The sequence below is a fragment of the Pristiophorus japonicus genome, chromosome 11, assembly GCF_044704955.1.
Source record: "Pristiophorus japonicus isolate sPriJap1 chromosome 11, sPriJap1.hap1, whole genome shotgun sequence".
NCBI classification, from domain to species: Eukaryota; Metazoa; Chordata; class Chondrichthyes; family Pristiophoridae; genus Pristiophorus; species Pristiophorus japonicus.
The window spans coordinates 83,744,184-83,762,422 of NC_091987.1; the positions used below are offsets into that span (position 1 = coordinate 83,744,184).

The window sequence follows — 18,239 nt, forward strand, 5'->3', positions numbered from 1 at the left end:
CCTCCATCCTTCTACTTCTTCCTCCTCCACATCCGTTTCCTCCTCTTCCGCTTCCTCCCATTCACTTCTTCCACTTCCTCCTCCTTCTCTTCCTCCTCCACTTCTCTCTGCAAGCAGCTTGTTCCCTTTGCTGTCTCTGCTCCATCTCCATGCCGTGCTGTAGCCCAAGGGGGACTGGAGCCCCCAGGACTGGGAGCAAGTGGTGGTCTCAAGACCCCTCCTTTTAAGAGACAAATGGGGTGAAATTCCATTGCACCGCGTTTGGGGGGGTGGTAACATCCTGGAAGCTGGACATTTCGCGTCAGGTGCCGAAGACCTGCCCGACTCACAAAATTCAGTTTACCTCCCCTGAAAGTAAGTGCAGCACAAAATAAAGCGCTCCACTTCATTTCTGGGCTGGTAGTAAGGTGGATGGGAGCAGGCCGCAGCACTATGCACTGGGCCGTGTAGCGCTGCCGTATAGGAGGCGTTCTTCCTTTCATTAAAGGGAAGGGCCCAAGTTGCAAACTCTGCAGTGAAGAAATGGGCCTCCCTGGACCAGCGGGGAGCGGGGGTGCTGTGCCAACAGCCTGGCACTCAAGCAGAGTGGCGAGCTGACCAATCGCGGCATGGTCCCCGCGATCGAAGCGCCTAAGGGGCACAGATGATATTTGTCAGTTTTTAAATGGCCGCCACCTCCCCTTTCAGTATTGCCCGAGAGCGGCCTGCAGCATGGTTCACGTCCCCAGAAGCTGTTGCTGGCATTGCCCGGCGCAACTTCAGGGGGTGCTCCCCAATTTTTGTTCCAGGGCAATAACGGGGCACTGCGCACAGTGATGAGGTCATCAATACCAGCGCAGTGGAGCGGGCCGCTATGGGTTACTGACGGCACTAAACTTCCGCGTAATTTAGTGGGAGTTGTTAGCGGTGCCACACCTAGGTGAAAAATCATTTACGGCCCGTTAGCAAACCGCTGGGTGTGCTAACGGGAGGTGCAAATGACCCGAATTTCTCGGCCAAAGCCTTTCAAATGTCCAGCAGCATTCTCTCTGCACTTTAACAACTTTTTAAATGTCTTACACCAAGACCCCCTACTCAAATAAACTGTACAGGAACCATCAAAACTTACTTGAAAGTTGTGTGTGTCTCTTTAAGTAGCGCTGGTGTGGGTCTGTCATGCAGCTGAACACACCTTCAGATGTGTCTGCTTTGGAGAGGGCGAACATTCGAGCAGCAACGTCTAAAATAGCAGGTCTTGGCGTCACAATCTGACACTTAACCATTTTTCCAGTAAGCCAACCTGCCCAAATTGGCGCCGGCACCGCTCCGCGCCAGAAACAGCTGGAAGTGAGGAAGTTAAAATTCCTCCTTTGGTGGGGAAAAAAGCTCCGATTATAACCTGGGTGGACGGGGGCTGAAGCTCACATACATAGCCAGTACTGCCCAAAACTGGCAGGAAGAGGCAGCTGAGCAGTGGGTGGGAGCGTAATCACAGACGAAAGGAATGGTCCTCAGCACTCGGGTATGTCATGGGAGGAGGTCAGGGAGGGGCTTGTGTTCTGCTGACCATGTGCCCAAATAATACAATGCCACCTTGTATTTCTAAACTTCCAGTCATTTGAAACTTTCACTTATTACAATTCATAGATTGTGGCTTAACATACAACAATAATAATAATTTATTTTCAGTGGGGTCAATATCAAGGAGCCCATATTACCCAGTGGTTCGGGTTATGTCATTGTTGAACCTTCACCTCGTACAGGTAAGAGAAATATAAATTATTGCAGGATAGAGGTTTAGTATATTAGAGGGAATACAAGTAAGAAGAATGTTGCAGTAATTCTTTGGTGCTGCAGATACTATCTTATATTCTAAATTTAATTAATGTTTCATGCAGTTTCTTATTGAGTTCAGTCACATTTTGGGCGCAACCTTTATTTAGTTCAAGTAGTATTTATTTTTTCCACATGTCAGGTAAAAATAGGGTTGTGCTTCTGCTTGTCACAGGTTCACCTGAGTCGATAGCTCAAAGTGCTGGAAGTTCCGAGAGCAGGCTCGAAATAATGTTCTGATGCGATGTCCAAAATTGAATAAGTTATTGGCATATCAATAGCTTTCCCAGATAGCTTGGCCTGCTGTCACAGTGACAGAACAATGAACTAATGTTCTCAATCACACACTGGCAATATGTAGGCACCTTTGGATTTGGAGGTATATGATAAGTGTCGAGGAAATTTTTGCTTAAATTAACTCAGGCGGAGGCTTTCAGAGTTGTGCTTCGAGAGAATTTTATTTTACAAACGAGATATCTCGGAGAGCTTGCTCAGTCCGCACCGAGGCAAAAACTCTGAGTTTTACAAGCAAACCCGCTCTATATTTATACAGTCAAAACAGGAATTTTATCTAAAACACACCACATATGAACATTAATCATACATTCTGTAAATGCAATCAAAGCAGGAACTTTATCTAAAACACAACACACATGAACATTAATCATACATTCTGTAAATGCAATCAAAGCAGGAACTTTATCTAAAACACTACACATGAACATTAATCATACATCCTGTAAATGCAAAGGTCATTCCAGGAGGCACACTTTATCTGTTCTTGCATAGTTTCTCCCTGTCCGTATCCTGATAAGCAGGGTATCTGGAAACTCATATAAACACCAGATAGTCATGTATTTACAACATTCTTTGTTTCAAGGCTCAGAAGTTTGGGTGTTTTTTTCTAGCTCCACTAATTCTACAAACTCAGCAAAAAGTGAACTTAACCCTTTCCTTTATAATAGGACATAGATCGTTTTCTTCCACAATTCCCTCCTTGTTGATCTTCTACTAGATCAACACAGTGTTTTATACTTTCCTTCTATGCGACTTAACCTTCCTTTCACGAACACACTTTTCCTTTCTACTTGGGATACCAGGCCCATTACTTGACTAATTAATTTTTTTCAACTTTATCCACATTCCACAAATGATTATTAACAATATAAGCATAACCACACCTAAGATTACTATGGGGTGTATGACAAGCTTCAGTACTGCTGAAGCTTTTGGGGACCATCTGAAAAACACATCCCACCAGTGGTGTACTGTCAAAGAGGTGACTTCATCTGCGATTCTTACTAGTTGCCCCTTCTTGTAACTCATTTCGACTCTAAATTGGTGGATGTCTCTGCCTCGTTTTGACAGAGCTTCCTCAATTTGTTGGCTTTAGTTCCATTTACATACTCCAATGGAGTGCTGTAATGAGTATGGTTCGTATGTGGCAGTCTGATAAGGACATACCATTCCGAATGGCCACCTAGCACATCCCCTCTGGTGATGTGTCAAATTCTTTTCATCGACCCAATCTCCTTTAAATTCTGGGTACCAAAAGTTCTGTCCAAACAACTGGGGCATTACTTGGAACTGACACCAAATTTCTTTTCTCGTCTTATTTACTATTTCCATAGTTATGTTACATCCTTTTGAATCACAACTGGTATATCTTTCTTGGTGTTTAATGGTTAAATTAAGAAGCTTATCCTTCTGATTGATTTTCAGCAACCTTTCCCATGTGTCAGCATGGAAGGATAATATTTTCCTTTCTAGCTCGGCTCTCAACAACTGTCTGATCATTTCTTTAAACATACAATGGGTGTACCTGTTTCTTCAAGTAATTCTTCTTCCTGTCTGACTTTCTTTTCTGCTAAAATGATCAGAATGCCCAATGTCCGCTTATAGTTTTTCCAAGAGTCCCGCCTCAGCTTCCCTTTTCTGTTTACTTCTATAACACTCTTGAACTAATTCGTTACAATAACAACACGCAAGCACGATAGTAACAGTAACCCAAATAATAAAGGCCCAAACTGGCATACAAATGAGTTCTGACATTCGTCCCTGGACTTTTGGGTAACTATAGATACTTTTAAGTCCAAAATACACAATGAGTGAACACAAAATAAGAGCAGGTACAGTTCTTTAGCGAGAAGATGGCTGTTTTCTTAGTCGGGCAACCATAGCTCGTCCTGGTTCAATGCCTTTTCTTTCGGCTGTAATTCGTCGGGGAAATAATATTTGCAGCGGGTTGCATGCACCCAGTTCGGGTGCTTTTCCAACTTCAAAGCGGTTCATGTTGTGAGAATTATCTGATACGGTCCTTTCCACCTAGGAGAAAAGGATTCTTTATTTAATGTTTTTACCAACACTTGGTCTCCAGGCCTGAAAGGGTGCATATTTCCTTCCGACGGGGGCACCTGTGTCTGCTTTATTTGTTCGTGCAGACTCCTCGCTATTTCACACATGGCTTGAGCATACTTTAGTGATTTTTCATCATTCCAAATTAATGCTATTTTTTCAGCCACCAGTGGTGGTTTTATGCCAGTAGGCATTGGTCGTCCCAACAAGGCTTCATGTGGTGTCAAACCAGTGTTTAGTTTTTTTTTGGTTTCTAATTGTATACAATACCAATGGTAAGGCATCTGGCCACTTTAGTCCAGTCTCCTGACATACCTTGGTAAGGGTAGATTTTATTATCCCATTTACTCTTTCTACCATTCCTGAGGACTGTGGTTGATATGGTATATGTAACTTCCACTGGAAACCTAATGCTTCTGCAAGATTTTGCACTATTTTTCCTGTGAAGTGTGTTCCCCTGTCACTGTTGATTCCCATAGGTATCCCATATCTTGGTACTATTTCTTTAAATAGAATTTTTACTACTGTTCGGGCATCGTCTCTCCTAGTGGCGTACGCTTCTACCCACCTTGTGAACATATCTACTATGACTAATAGGTACTTAAGACCTGATACTGGAGGCAAGTGGACAAAATCAATTTGCAAATTTTCAAAAGGGCATACTTGGCTGGGGTAGATGATCATATTCAGCAGGTATTTTACCTCTGTTATTTTGTTGACAAATTTGGCATGTTCTAGCAACTTTTTCAATTAATGCTGTTATTCCTGGTGCATACCACTGTGCATTAATAGCATGTATCATCCCTCCTTTGCCCATGTGAGCCTGACCATGTGCTAGGCGAGACAGGGGCAAAAATAGAGATCTAGGGCAAATAGTTCGCCCATCAGGGTGACACCAGATGTCGTTTTTGAGAAAACAACCTTGGTTTTCCCAAGTTCTTTTTTCTTGTATAGTAACTTGTTGTTGGGCTGTTTTAAGTTGTTGGATGTCTAGTATCTGTGGAGGGGAGACTGCGACTGCTTGAAGGCAGTCTGCCTGTGCCGAAGCAGCCTGTTTGGCTGCTTTGTCAGCCCTCCTATTTCCTACTGATACCTCATCCTCACCGGTTGTGTGAGCTGCACACTTGATAACGGCTACCTTACTTGGCAACTGAATGGCGTCTAATAGATTAAGCACCAGTTGAGAGTGCTTAATATGCTTTCCACCAGAGGTGATAAAGCCTCTGTTTTTCCACAGTTGTCCAAAATCATGGACCACACCGAATGCATATCTAGAATCAGTATAGATATTAGCAGTTTGATCTTTAGCTATTATACAAGCTCTAGTGAGGGCAAACAATTCAGTAGCCTGAGCCGAGGTTCCGGGAGGCAGGGCGAATGCTTCAACAGTTTCGTGGGGGTTTATAATAGCATAGCCTGCCAAAAGCAAATCATCCGACGGCCTGTACGATGATCCATCCGTATAGAGAATAAGATCAGGATTGTCCATTGGCTCTGTGAGCAAATCTGGTCTTGGTAAGGTGGCTATTTCCACCGTTAACAGACAATCATGCTGGTCTGGATCCGCTACTTCTTTTGTAGGAAGAAAGGTGGCTGGGTTTACTACCGGTGCGTGTCGAAAGGTGTAATTAGGGTGTGACAGCAGTAATACTTCATAACCTGTTCTTCTAGATGCTGTAAAGTGTTGTGTGGCAGCTGAATTCAAAAGTAATAACACAGCATGGGCTGTAATGACAGTACATGGATAGTCCAAAACAATAGGTACCGACTTCTCCACCATGACCGCAGTAGCAGCTACAGCACGTAGACATGCTGGCATTCCCCTTACTACTGGAGGCAGCAAAACCGAATAATAAGCCACTGGTCTATTTCCCCCACCATGTTCTTGGGTTAGCACTGCTGTTGCAAATCCTTCTTTCTCATTCACATACATCTGAAAAGGTTTTCCATAATTCGGAAGTCCCAACGCCGGAGCATTAGTGATGGCTTTCTTTAACTGTTTAAATGCCTCCTCTCTCTCTGGGGTCCACTCCACCTTGGGTGGGGCATCATTTAGGGCAGCTGATCTTAGGACTGCATCCCATTCTCGATAATCGGGGATCCATTGTCTACAGTACCCAACCATCCCCAAAAATGACAAGATATCCTTCTTTGTCTTTGGTATGGTGTCACTTTGAATTGTCTGAATTCTTTCTGGTCCTAGCTGACTCTGCCCTTGAGCTATGTGAAAACCCAGGTACTGGACTTGAGTCTGACAAAATTGTAACTTTTGTAACGACACTCGGTGCCCTCTTTCACATAGGTGCTGTAACAGTTTCAAGGAATCTTGCATGCACCTGTATCCGTGGCTAGAAGCCACAAGCAAATCATCCGCATATTCTTGCTATTGAGGGAGTGCAGCGAAGGTTCACCAGACTGATTCCCGGGATGGCGGGACTGACCTATCAAGAAAGACTGGATCAACTGGGCTTGTATTCACTGGAGTTCAGAAGAATGAGAGGGGACCTCATAGAAACGTTTAAAATTCTGATGGGGTTAGACAGGTTAGATGCAGGAAGAATGTTCCCAATGTTGGGGAAGTCCAGAACCAGGGGACACAGTCTAAGGATAAGGGGGAAGCCATTTAGGACCGAGATGAGGAGGAATTTCTTCACCCAGAGAGTGGTGAACCTGTGGAATTCTCTACCACAGAAAGTTGTTGAGGCCAATTCACTAAATATATTCAAAAAGGAGTTAGATGAAGTCCTTACTACTAGGGGAATCAAGGGGTATGGTGAGAAAGCAGGAATGGGGTACTGAAGTTGCATGTTCAGCCATGAACTCATTGAATGGCGGTGCAGGCTAGAAGGGCCGAATGGCCTACTCCTGCACCTATTTTCTATGTTTCTATGTTTCTATACTGCAACAGCACAGACTGGTCCGATAATGAACAGTCTTCGAGGTCTCTTTTTACTGCTGCTGCATATACTGCGGGGCTTTCGGTGTATCCTTGGGGCAACCTGGTCCATGTGTACTGCTGTTTCTTGTAGGTGAAAGCAAACAGATACTGACTCTCTTGATTTAATGGGATGGAGAAAAAGGCTGAACACAGATCTACCACAGTAAAGACAGTTGCTGTTGGTGGGATAGCAGATAGTATAATGTTGGTGTCCGGTACCACAGGAGTGATAGGGACTACTATCTTATTAATAGCTCTCAGATCTTGCACAAATCTCCACTCATTCGGCCTATTAACCTTTGGTATGGGCAGTATCGGAGTGTTACACGGACTCTGTGTCTTTTCTAGAACTCCCTGTTCCAACAATGCAGAAATGACTGGCTCTATCCCATCTTCTGCCTCTGGAGGCAGTCTGTACTGCCTAATGCTTGGTAACACGGCGTTCTTTATCAATTGTACCCAATGGGGTACTGCAGAATGTACTTGCCCAACATGATTCTTATGTTTTGCCCAAAGTTCCGAAGATACTTGATTCAATGCCATTGGCAGCTTAGGGCTTGGTTGTCCAGGGGGTTGCTGTTTTTCAAAAGTGGAGGCATGACTTTTACCTTTCCACTGGAGAATCCCCCTGGTGCGGGTGACAAATTCTATCTGAACATTCTGCAATTCTATTACTGCCCAAGGTTGATAGCCTTGCTGCTGTTTTTCCTTTTCTATTTCTACAATCATCGGACCCATATCTTTAGGTTTCGCTGACAATTTTGTAGCCAATGTCAGATGGGGTGTCAAGTTCGCTTCTCTATACCGCTGCTGCTGTAAGGGTGTCAAATCCATGGCTACCCCCAATCCTTCTGGTCCAAAATAAATGCGGGGCGTAGCTTCTACTGTTTCTACTTTATTTAAAAAGGATTGTACCAAACACTGGTAAGTTTCAGCTTTTTGTCGAGTGTACCAGGCTGTACAGTGAAGCTGAACTGCCTCAAAGCTTGTCAAAATTATATACATCAATTCTTCAGTATTAGAGTCAATTTTTGCTTTTAAATTTTGTATAACTTCATGTATCAAGGGGGAATAGAAGTTGCCATTCAATTGCCAACAATAGAGGGTAGCCTTTTCTTTGTTATCTTCCCTTTTCTCTTCTTCAATCCCATTAAAGAACTGATGGATTTTATTTGGAGGGAGCTCCATGAACATTCCTTCCTTTGTGCAATAAATTGTGGTTCCTAGTTTGCACAAAGTCTGTCTTCCTAATAAAGGGAGAGGTGTTGTTTTAGAGACTATCAAAGTCTCATTATTAACTTGTTGTCCTTCAATTATCAATTTGGTAGGTTCAGATAAAAATTCTTTCATGGGGATACCGGCCACACCCAAACTCAAGACGGTGGTGTTGCTTACAGGTAATCCCACAGAGGATGGTACAGAAGACATAGTAGCACCGGTATCCACCAGGAACTTCACATACGTGTTTCCCACTTTCACTATTGCTAAAGGGTTTTCTTCTGTGTCTGCTGATAAGCGGAGGACTGCCGCCTGTACCACTAAGCCTCCGGGGCATCCCTATGCTGATTGGTGCAGGTTGGGGTTAGAGAACGAAAACTGAGGGGCCAGTGAAGGTGGAGGTTCGGGGAAATCCCCTTGTAACCCTCCACCCTGTTTCGGGGGGCATCTGCAATCTCGAGCCCAATGCCCTTTCCTTCCGCAATTTCTACACTCATCTTGGGAGCGGTCTCGTTGGGGCCACTGTCCCCTTCCTCTTCCTCGTCCTCGTCCCCCAAACCCTCCTCTATTATTCTGTGCTTGTCCTCTTCCCTTTTGCTGATAGTATTGACCTGTTATTTTAGCCTTGTTGTCTTTATAGGTGAATAGTCCCTCCCTATCCATATTGGCCAGTACTGTAATTGTCTCTTTCCAACTTTTTCCTTGCCAGTCCAAAACCTTTATTTTGTATGTTCTTGCTTGTTGTGGCAACATACAATTTAACAAGGTTTGTACTGCCAAAGGTTCATTTTGATCCATCGGTATTCCTCCATGTTCGTCCCAACTATTTTTCCATCTGCCTGCAAAATCTATCATTGATTCTTCAGCTTTCTGCAAGCAGTGGGTGACTTCCCCTATATCCCCATGCTTTTTAGCCCCTTGCAGAATTGCGTTCTTTCCTCGGTTTTTCAGCCAATGGGTTAATGACTCATTGCCGTCATTCAGCAAGTCATCATCAACTCTCCAGTCTCCATTTTCCCCGAGTGGGATGTGGAACATATCTTTTACTCCCTGCCAGGAAGATCCATAGGCCACTTGCAATAATAATTTAACATCTCCTGGGAGCGGATTGTAAATTGTACACGTTTGCTCAAGCCAGTTGTGAAATGCTATCGGTTTCTTTACCGGATTTGGGGCGGCTGAGATCATATCTCTGGCTTCTCCAGGGGACCAGGGTTTCAGAACTGCCGTAGTTCCTATCATTACCCTTGGATATTGGTGGACGGTAGAGTCGGCTGCTTCTTTTGCCATTTGTTGCCTTGTTTGGTGAGGACCTCTCCTCCCTGTGTCCTGGTTTGCTACCCCTCCCTCTACTGCTTCGGCTTCCCCTGATCCTGATGCTCCCGGATCTCCTCCACCGGCTCCTCCGTTAGATGGCTGATCCGGAGGGGCTGCTAGTTCCCTCGGAACTTGATTTCTATGGGCAGCGATTATTTCTATAATTTCCTGCCAACTATCTTGTTTTGGGGGTTCTATGCGGGGATAGAGTCCTACTGCTGGTGCTGAGGGGATAGGAAGGCCCGGAGGACTATAAGAGGGAGGTTTTTCATTTTCCCTTTTTTCCTTTTCTTCTGATTTAATCTTAGGGGGTTGGTGCCTCTTAGCAACCTCTGTCCATTTTTTAAAAACAGTTTTCCATATAGTCCCTATCCCAAGTGGGGTCTCCCCCTCCTTCCTTGGTTGTTTTTCTCCATTCCTCAATCAAAGATAACTTAAAACTTCCTCCATATGGCCAATCCCCATCAGACCAACCGTACAAATTGCTGCTAAACGTTACCGCGTATCTGTCGTCTCCTGTTTCTTTAATTACAGTGTCCGCCGGCGAGCCGGGCGGCACAATGGGATCTCCTACCTTCTCTCGTTGCTTTACTACCTTATGGATTCTTTTCTCGGTCTTAGGATGTACTTTCATTCTTTCAGTTGAGAGGTCATCTTTCTTTCCTTTTCTAGGAGCTGGGCGCGAGCGCCCTGCTCGACTAGAGCCGTTTCCCATTCTTCCGGGTGCAACGTCTCGCAATCTTTTCTGAAATGAGAATTAGGACAATCCTACAAAATATACAGTAATTTACAAAGCGCTCACCGGTGTTCTCTTTTCCGCTCAGCTCGGGGTCTCCTTTTGCCTTTTTGTTATTTTAGCTTCTTTGCGGTAGCTACCTTATACCTCACCCTCTCGGGGATCTCGGCGGCCCGTCCCCCTTTTAGCTAGGACGGCCTAGGCACCTTCCCCCTTTCAGCTAGGAAGGTCCTTAAAATTCCTCTTTTCTCTTTAAAAGTTAAATTTAGTTCTTTTGGATCTCGTTTTTTAGAGACCTTGCTGACTACGCCAGAATCTGTCGAGGAAATTTTAGCTTAAATTAACTCAGGTGGAGGCTTTCAGAGTTGTGCTTCGAGAGAATTTTATTTTACAAACGAGATATCTCGGAGAGCTTGCTCAGTCCGCACCGAGGCAAAAACTCTGAGTTTTACAAGCAAACCCGCTCTATATTTATACAGTCAAAACAGGAATTTTATCTAAAACACACCACACATGAACATTAATCATACATTCTGTAAATGCAATCAAAGCAGGAACTTTATCTAAAACACACCACACATGAACATTAATCATACATCCTGTAAATACAAAGGTCATTCCAGGAGACACACTTTATCTGTTCTTGCATAGTTTCTCCCTGTCCGTATCCTGATAAGCAGGGTATCTGGAAACTCATATAAACACCAGATAGTCATGTATTTACAACATTCTTTGTTTCAAGGCTGAGAAGTTTGGGTGTTTTTTCTAGCTCCACTAATTCTACAAACTCAGCAAAAAGTGAACTTCACCCTTTCCTTTATAATAGGACTTATCGTTTTCTTCCACAATAAGCTCCCCGCTGGAGTGGAACTAAACTACAGAACTAGTGGGAAGCTGTTCAACCTTCGCCATTTCCAGGCCAGGTCGAAGACCACTCCAACCTCTGTCATCAAGCTACTGTACGCGGACGATGTCTGCGCCTGTGCACACACAGAGGCTGAACTCCAGGATATAGTCGACATACTTACCGAGGCGTATGAAAGCATGGGCCTTACGCTAAACATTAGTAAAACAAAGGTCCTCCACCAGCTTGTCCTCGCCGCACAGCACTGCCCCCCAGACCTCAAGGTCCATGGTGTGGCCCTGGACAACGTGGACCAGTTCCCCTATTTCAAGAGCCTCCTATCAACAAGAGCAGGCATTGACGACGAGATCCAACACCGCCTCCAGTGCGCCAGTGCAGCCTTCAGCCACCTGAGGAAAAGAGCGTTTGAAGACCAGTCCCTCAAAACTGTCACCAAGCTCATGGTCTACAGGGCCATAGTAATACCCGCCCTCCTCTATGCCTCAGAGACGAGGACCATGTACAGTAGACACCTCAAGTCGCTGGAGAAATACCACAAGATCCTGCAAATCCCCTGGGAGGACAGACGCACAAACATTAGCGTCCTCGTCCAGGCCAACAGCCCCAGCGTTGAAGCGCTGGCCACACTTGATCAGCTCCGCTGGGCAGGCCACATAGTTCACACGCCAGACCACGAGACTCCCAAAGCAAGCGCTCAACTCAGAACTCGTCCATGGCAAACGAGCCAAAGACGGGCAGAGGAAACATTACAAGGACACCCTCAAAGCCTCCCTGATAAAGTGCAACATCCCCACTGACACCTGGGAGTCCCTGGCCATAGACCGCCCTAAGTGGAGGAAGTGCATTCGGGAGGATGCTGAGCTCCTCGAGTCTCGTCCCCGAGAGCATGCAGAAATCAAGCGCAGGCAGCGGAAGGAGTGAGCAGCAAACCAGGCTCCCTGCCCACCCATTCCCTCAACGACTATCTGTCCCACCTGTGACAGAGACTGTGGTTCTCGTATTGGACTGTACAGCCACCTAAGAACTCATGCTCAGAGTAGAAGCAAGTCTTCCTCGATTCCGAGGGACTGCCTATGATGATACTGCAGGAAGGTGGCCCTATTTGGAACTCCAGTTAAAGCACAGGTGCCAGTTGCATGGAGGGCAATTGCCAACCAAGTCAATGCAGCCGCCCAGATCTGTTATGCTCTAACAATGACTCCACGAGGCAGTGTGTTGTACTTGAACTGTAGTGATCTTAGTCCTTTATTGGTTAACTCCAGAGTTAGGATTACACCTGGTGGCCTGCCTTTTATACTAGGCCAGGCACATCTGTACAGGTTAGGTGAATGGGCAAATGCATGGCAGATGCAGTATAATGTGGCTAAATGTGAGGTTATTCACTTCGGAGGCAAAAACACGAAGGCAGAATATTATCTGAATGGTGGCAGATTAGGAAAAGGGGAGGTGCAACGAGACCTGGGTGTCATGTTACTTCAGTCATTGAAAGTTGGCATGCAGGTACAGCAGGCGGTGAAGAAGGCAAATGGTATGTTGGCCTTCATAGCTAACAGATTTGAGTATAGGAGCAGGGAGGTCTTACTGCAGTTGTACAGGGTCTTAGTGAGGCCTCATCTGGAATATTGTGTTCAGTTTTGGTCTCTTAATCTGAGGAAGGACGTTCTTGCCATTGAGGGAGTGCAGCGAAGGTTCACCAGACTGATTCCCGGGATGGCAGGACTGACATATGAGGAGAGACTGGATCGACTGGGCCTGTATTCACTGGAGTTTAGAAGGATGAGAGGGGATCTCATAGAAACATATAAAATTCTGATGGGACTGGACAGGTTAGATGCAAGAAGAATGCTTCCGATATTGGGGGAGTCCAGAACCAAGGGACACAGTCTAAGGATAAGGGGTAGGCCATTTAGGACTGAGATAAGGAGAAACAGCTTCACTCAGAGAGTTGTTAACCTGTGGAATTCCTACCGCAAAGAGTTGTTGATGCCAGTTCATTGGATATATTCAAGAGGGAGTTAGATATGGCCCTAACGGTTAAAGGGATCAAGGGGTATGGAGAGAAAGCAGGAAAGGGGTACTGAGGTGAATGATCAGCCACGATCTTATTGAATGGTGGTGCAGGCTCGAAGGGCCGAATGGCCTACTCCTGCACCTATTTTCTATGTTTCTATGTTTCTATGAGTCTCCCACTGCTGTGCGCTCTGGTGGCACACCTTGATATAGTACCAACAGTAGCCATGTAAGATGCATGACATCACTCCCCCCTGAACCCTCAGCACAAATCGGCTTTTCATTAACTATGCTCTGGGCTTAGCTCTATGTGGGTTCTGTCTGGTAGACCTCTGGCGGGCCGGCTCGACCTTGGGTGGGTAGTTGGTGCAGTAGCGTGCTGGTGGTTGCAGTTTGTGTGTGTGTATTTTACTGACCACTCCATTTTGCCCCCCTTCCCACATTGGTGTGGCAGAGGCTCTTGGCTTTCATGTACCTACAAGTTCAGGTGAGTGGGTTTTGCGTTTCTCTCCTTTTTTTTTGTTTGTGTTTGTGGTGCGACAAGATGTGGTGACCGGTGCGTAAGGATGGCTCGTTCCCAAGCTGCTGGGTGGTGTCACTGCAGTCTGGTGGTGGTTCAGTGCCCGGTGTTGGCAGTGGGAAGCCGGTTGGCTCGCATAGCTTGCTCTCGGGGCTGTTGCCATGGTCCCTAGCAGCAGGCAGGTTCACAGATGTCTGTGACCCCCTAGTTCTTTCTTTACGCCCTGGGTCCCAGCTGTTCCCTGAGGAGCTGTCGTCTAGCAGTGCACAGGGAACTGCTGACTCGCTGACCTGAGCGTCGCTTGGTTCATGATCCTGGCTGGTGCTTGTTTCCTCTGGGGAAACATTGGCGAGTGATCCTACACCTAGGGGTATGGCCTTAGTGCACTCTGCTCCATCAGCCTTGTGGTAATTGGAGTCCTCGGTTGCCTGAGAGATGGAGCCGACCCAGGGCATGGTCTCACTATCGTTGCCGTTGCCCTGCTGCGGTCGCTTGCTTTGCAGCTCGTGTATGTTGGCTGCTTGTGGCCACGCTTCGTGGTGCCTGACCCTGGTCCCCGGGACGCAGGCTACAGCATTGGGTACCCTGCTGGACCTGTGTGCACCCGATGGGGGTCTGTCCGCTGCATTGGCTGCATGCAGTGGGAACCCTGTCTCGCACAGTTTTTCCTTGCTTATGATGGACACTCTGGGAGTCCGAACAAGATCACGCGACTTTTCCTCGCTGGTTGCATATATACAGTTCCGATCATCATTTGCGCATTTTACATGGTCAGTTACATATTTTACATGATCCGTTGCACTTCTACTCTCTGACTTTCAGTACTTGTTACATTGCTTAATTGTGTGGAACTGTCCCTTTAATTTCAGTGGTTTGCAGGCCTTCTTTAAGAGAGCCTTGCTTGCTTTACCCCAATCCGCTTCTCCGTTTGGTGGCACGTGTTGCTCCATCAGCGCTGCACCTCGTGGTCTGGTCGCGGCCATCTTTGTCTGCAGCGCATCACCTCATGGTTCGGGCGCCATCTTTTCTTCGTCCACGATGTCGACCGCGGTGATCCTCTTCTCCCCGGGTTCTGCCACGAAAGCTGGGAAGTCACTACTGGATCCGATTTTCTCCCTCCTGAGTCCTGCCACTGGAGCCTGGAAGGTGCATTCAGGTCGTCTCAGCTGGATCATCTCCACGCAGTCGTGCTGAGCGGTCTGTATCTCGGCTGCCGTGTTGGTCAGCTCATCGGTGCCGGATCCACCCTCAGGTGAGGGCTTGCTTTGCCTCTGAGCATAAAGGGCTTCGATCGTTGGAGGGGTGAGGTATTCCCACTTCCACTGGATCCTCTCCATCCACCTTCTGCCGAGCAGCGTTGTTCCATCACCTGCAATAATCCACAGAGGTAACTTGTGTACCGCTCCATCATGGAGTACCTTTACATTCGCACTACCAACGACTGGGATAAGTTCATCGGTGTAGGTGCGCTGTTTTGCCTGAACCAGGGCCAACTCGGGCCATTCAGCCGGATTGTCCCATAGCCTCTCAAAGGCTTCTTGATTCATCACTGACTGGCTCACCCCCGTGTCCACTTCCATGATGACTGGAATGCCATTCATCTCGACTTCCATCCTCAACGGGGAACACTCGGTGGTGCAGGTACACATGCTATATACCTCATTGTGGGGCTGGGCTGCCTCTCTGTCTAACAATTCGTAATCCACGTTGGATTCATGGCCATCTGCAGACTCCTCATAGACACAGTGAGTCCTATTTCCCTTACACATTCGCTGGAACTGGCCCTTTGTGCCACAGGTTTTGCAAATATAGTCTTTAAAACGGCACTGGTGAGCCCTGTGATTCCCTCTGCAATGCCAGCATGGTGCTACTCGATTAACCCCCCTCCCTCGGCGTACTCTGAGTTAATGGACTCGGGGGGCCTGTTCCCTTGCCCCTGAGAGGGTGCGCTCTCTATAGTCCAGCTCCTGAACGGCGCCACTCGGTGCACAGTACCTGCCGGGTTTGAGTCCTGAGGGTGAGACATCTGCTGAGAGCCGCAGGTCAAGATCATGAAAGACTGGCTCACAGAGATGGCCTTCTGCAGTGTGACTGTGATATTCACCGACAGTAGCTTGTGAAGAAGGCCCTCATGGCTGATTCCAATGACGAAAATGTCCCGCAGCGCTTCGTTGAGGTGGGTGCCGAACTCGCACGGTGCCGCCAGCCTCCTGAGGTCTGTGGCGTACATCGCAATTTCCTGGCCTTCAAGCCGACGGTGGGGATAGAACCGGTGACTGGCTGTGAGGATGCTCTCCTTGGGCTTGAGGCTCTCCTGGATCAGGGTTACGAGCTCCTTGTACGACTTGGTCATTGTCTTCGCTGGTGCCAGCAAGTCCCTAACGAGGCCGTAGACGTTGGGCCCACAACTGGTCAGTAGGATAGCGCGCCGTTTATCAGCTAGCGTGGCCAGTTCGTCTCCTGCCTGGTCGTTTGCTGTAAAAAAAGTGTTCTCGCCTCCCTACAAAGGCGTCCCAATCATCATCATCGGCGATCTGTTGCAACGTACCAAGGGTAGCCATTTTCGCGTGAAAGTTCGAAATCTCGTCACCAGTTATTATGTCCTTAGATGCTCTAACAATGACTCCACGAGGCAGTGTGTTGTACTTGAACTGTAGTGACCTTAGTCCTTTATTGGTTAACTCCAGAGTGAGGATCACACCTGGTGGTCTGCCTTTTATGCACGGCCAGGCACACCTGTACAGGTAACCTACGAGTCTCCCACTGCTGTGCCCTCTGGTGGCACACCTTGATACAGTACCAACTGTGGCCATGTAAGATACATGGCAAGATCCTCATACTCGCTGCGAACACAGAAGAGATTTGCTGGTATGGGGAAGAAGGTAATGGTGAGTATGCGCCTCACTTTTGCACACACTTCGTGTGGCGTCTGTGATCCATTGCACAGCCCTGGAGAATTACTTCTGAGGTACCATTTCAAACATTATACCAATAATGATCTTTGCTGTATGCATTATTTCATTGTGCCAAAGCTGGATGCCACGCTCTTCTTGCAAATTGAGGTGATGACTGAGGCACAGCAAACAGATGCTTAGGCTATAAGCCTGCTGTTAGGATATTTCTCAGTGATATTAGCCCTGGCCTCTCAATAACCATGTTTCTTTTTCTTCAAGTAATGCAGACATCATGGACTGCCGCATAATAAAGGCTTCATGGCTGTTTCCTGAATGATGGTCATTGACGTTACATATTCCTCTAATTCCAGCACTTTATTCCTGATGTGCTGAACAATTGTATAATTTTTTTGAGCCTATCCTTCGAAACATTCTCTCAATCATTTGATCTTTCTGCTATTAACTTTGATGTTTTGTGGTTATGTGTTCAGATACCACCCTAATATTATTGCAAATCCTTTCTGATTACGTAAACCATGAGGTTAATATGAGGAATCCTATTGGTCACATGAGTGTCACTAACAGTGCTCTATATCTGAGGAAACTTTGCCTTTTGCTCAAAGCTTTGTACTGTCCAGGTGATGCCTCCTTTCCATGGGGAAAGTGATGAACATATTGCCCTCTTGCAAACATAACTTTCATTTCTAAGGGAAAATGTGCCTCTCTTCCAGATGTTGTTGGCAGGTCATTGTGCAGTAGATGGCACATCTTGGTAGCGGTATTTCTTGTGACGTGGAAGCAGCAAAGATGGGTATCCTCTGACATATTGAAATATACATAGAACGGTCTATATATGGGGTTCCGGGGTAGGGGCTGGTGCAGAGAAAACGCCGCAGGTCTCATTGCATCTGTATTTGTTGTCTGCTTCTGAACTCTCCTTCCTATCTAGGTCATGGGGTGCTATGCGAACCCCAAAATAATTTCCATCAATAACTTTCATTTATATAGCTCCTTTAACATAGAAAAAAGTTCCACAGCACTTCATGGAAGCATAATCGGACAAAATTTGATACTGTATCCCTATTACCCTGATGTGGAGGTATTCTAGGATATTGTCATTATCCTTTACCTCCTAATAAAAGTTTGAGGGCTTTGAAACATTGACAAAGTTTGATTAATACACTTTATTAGATGAAATCAATAATATAATAAAACACAACCACTTGGCCATGCAGTGTATATGAGATAGAAGTACCATTACACATACCAAGGACTCGTTCAGGAGATCACAAACGTGCCGTCCTGACTGCATATGCTGCCCTCAGCAAGACTAGATTGAAGTTCCGCAGGAGCTCCAGTGTGCTGTATCTTTTATAGGTTTATTTACATCGGATAATTGTGGGTCCCCTTTGTCATCACATTCTATGTCCATGCTGTTGATATCTAAACTCGTTTAATGGTAAGGTTAGCTACGACCATTCATTGTGCATGCCTTTGATGCCTTGGGTAGTTTATTACACTTTGGACATTCCATCACAACTTATTAGTTTTCTGTAGCATTCCAAGTCTCATGT

At 46.3% G+C, this 18,239-nt stretch overlaps 1 pseudogene; it reads left to right on the top strand.

Moving 5' to 3' along the window:
- LOC139275547 (NXPE family member 3-like) overlaps positions 1-18,239 on the top strand; it is a 52,832-nt pseudogene that overhangs the window by 21,377 nt on the left and 13,216 nt on the right.